This window comes from Dermochelys coriacea, chromosome 3 (assembly GCF_009764565.3).
Source record: "Dermochelys coriacea isolate rDerCor1 chromosome 3, rDerCor1.pri.v4, whole genome shotgun sequence".
NCBI classification, from domain to species: Eukaryota; Metazoa; Chordata; order Testudines; family Dermochelyidae; genus Dermochelys; species Dermochelys coriacea.
The window spans coordinates 41716718-41720059 of record NC_050070.1 but is presented as its reverse complement, the minus strand read 5'-3'; positions in this window follow the sequence as shown (position 1 = coordinate 41720059).

The window sequence follows — 3342 nt, the reverse complement described above, 5'->3', positions numbered from 1 at the left end:
AGTGCCGAGGGAAGTGCAGCAAGCAGCCCATGGGCGTAGTTTGCCCACCCCTGCTCTAGTATGATCTTGTAATCAGAAATGAATCTTGTATTTTGTTAGGTATTCTCATGTAGCTAAAGGCATTTTTTGCTAAATAGTAAGACTGTACTAAATCAAGTTCCACCATATCATAAATAGTAAGAAAGAAAGAGTAAACAAGTGAGAAGGCAGTTTTATATATCACATTTAGTATCTTTTAAGAGTTTTTAAACTCTTGGTCTTTTTCACTTTCTACATTCTTCACTTTTTTGGAAAACATGATAAAATATTCATCAAATAATTTCTGTAATTATACCATAGAATTAATTGATATGCATTAAGTGTGTGGTCTCTCATAAAATGTATCCATACAGATTCAGGCATTTTCTCTGATCACTCTTTCAGTTTCTATTGGGATTTTACTTAAGATGTCAAAAACTACCAAATCCAGAGTGCAGGATAAGAACCTGCCTTTTAACACTTTCTCTAGAATTAAACTCTAATTGACTTCAATGGAGATTGAATCAGGCACATGATGCCAAGGCTTTCATTAAAGAACAATATAAATTGTAATAGTTAGGCACAACACAGTATAGAATTTTATTTTGCATTTCTCTGGGGTTTATTATTCCAAGATACAACCATATGCCTATATTTGTAGTTACATGTGGAGTTTTAATGGCTTAATGTTCATTAAAGTCACTGCGAATCATGCAGCTTACTTATCCTGTGAAAATTGTTTAAAATGCAAGGGTTTTTGTCCAGCTATACTGAAAGGACAGTAGACACTTGATATGGATTTAATCAGACCGCAACTTTATTATTAGATGTCTGGCACTACCCAGCAGATAAAAGTATACAGTGCAGGTAACCCCCTGTTTATTCCGTAATTACTCGGAGGGCTTTCCCCAGCTCCCCCTCTTTTCCCATCCAGGTCCCTTCAGAAAATCCATTGCCGGGACCTTACCATTCACCCATCCCTCGTAGGAGAGTTAAGGTAGGTTATAAGAAAGGAGGTTGGCTCCCTGCCAGTCCAACCATAGGAGCCCCAACTTACCCATCATTCCATTCCTTTAACCAGCACCTCCTGTTTAAATCCTTTATCAGGCCATTTATCTGGTCAATGGATGCCTTCCCTATGGAGTACCTGCACTGGACATCTGCCACACACTTACAAAATAAGTTGTGACATATAGTTTACCACCTTTTGTGCTCACCATAATAGGTTTTCCCTGACACCCACTGTGGGGAAGGTAAAAAAAACCCACTCCACCAAAGCTAATATGATGGTAATGGGAAAATTCCTTCCCAACCCCCCTAAAAAGGAGCAACTAGCGCAATGCTCACAGCAGGTTCAAACCCCACATGGAGGGTGGGCGCTACCTTACCTGCTGTGTGGAGAAATGGGTTTCCAATGCCAGGGCTTGCCCCATTATAGCCTTCCATCCTCATATTCTCAGGGGGTAAGTCAGCGCTGCAAAGCTGACCACCACCCACCTTTTGCAGCAGTTTCTGACCTTATTCCCCGCCCCCCGCCGCCATAAAGCACAATTGCCTTCCTCTGGCAAGTCTGGACAATGATCTCCCTACTCCCCGCTTTAGGTGAAGTGTGGTCAATGTTATTATAATTTCTTTTTGTTGTATGAACTTACCTTGTTTTCAGTGTTTACGAAATCTATAACTTCAGGAACATGTCAGGCTAACAGTGTTGGAAACTGAGGTTCTCTTTATCCATAGACCCAATATAGCAAAGAAAAGCATAAGCCAAATATCCTTGCATTGCTCTATCAACATCCTTCAGTCCTCTGTTAGAAAGATCAATATATATGAGGCTAGTTCAGTCTTCAACTCCAAACAAATTTAGTCACTGGGGTCTCTATTCACACTGGCCATAAGGATTAGTGCCAAAGATGAGGCTGGGTTTTGTCATATGACCAGTCCAACAGGGAACTGGACTGAGACCACAAACTTATTTCAGATAAACCACTGAATAGACATTAGATGTAATTTAGAACATTGTCATTACTGCCATGTTCTGAAAATGAATTTATTTTATTATTTTCTAAATTTGTCATTGGTAAGCATCTGCGACACTGTACAATGTTAGAAGAGTAATTAAAATAACACTGCCAGTGAAAATTGCAGAGAGTTGGCTCTGTACAAAGAAGCAAGCAGACAGCTGCATTTTATGGCAAATTCTGCATCCATTTCTAGAAACATTAAGTAGGAGCACACAGAAATAATAGAAAGAGAGTGACAATATGGATTACTGAAATATGGTCACATAAAAAAACCTGTTTTCTCATGGACTTCCTGGCTAAAAGACAGGTTTCAGAGTAGCAGCAGTGTTAGTCTGTATTCGCAAAAAGAAAAGGAGTACTTGTGGCACCTTAGAGACTAACAAATTTATTTGAGCATAAGCTTTCGTGAGCTACAGCTCACTTCCGATGAATCATCGGAATCACTTCATTGGAAGTGAGCTGTAGCTCATGAAAACTTATGCTCAAATAAATTTGTTAGTCTCTAAGGTGCCACAAGTACTCCTTTTCTTCTGGCTAAAAGAATAACTCAGAGTACTCCCAAGTTCTAGACTTGTCTCACAAGTGACAGCATGAAAGGTAGGGGTACATATGTGACTTGGAAGTGCCCTGAAGAACTGTCCCCAAGCTATGGTCATTACCTGGACCAAGCTGAGCTAAAGTCAGCTGTCTCACATCCAAACAAAAATATTGCTTGACTCTCAGACAGCCAGGAGACAATGCACAACAGATTAACAGTACAAGCTGTGTTATTCCCCAGGCTTCCATGAAGTCTGCCACATAGCCAATGAGTCCCAAGAGCTCAGACCATTATATTTTTGAAACATTTCATTTCGGTTCTTTCAAAACGATTTTTTGGGGAATGCCTGTCTGCATTTTTGCGAATTTGACGTTTCATTCTGATACAGATTTTTTTTTAAACGTGCAACATTTATTTACAGGACATAGATTCCCATTTGTGCACAACTCTGGGATTGATGATCCTTGATAGAGCAGTGAAAAGAAACTTGACCTAATGCCTTTTGGTGGATAAAGAGGACATCTATTTCCATCCTGGCAATCCTGGAGCTATGACCTCACTGGCCAAGAAATACACTGTCTGTCTTGCACATTAGGAATCTGCTGAAGTCTTCCACTTGGCAACATTACCACCGAATGAGACAACGGGTCTCACTTTTTCATGAGGAAGTTTGTAAAATACTAAAATGGCTTGTAAGCTAACAGAATTCTGATACAAATCATTATAAGTAAGGTAGCAAAAAGGAGTAGCATCCTCAGAATAATT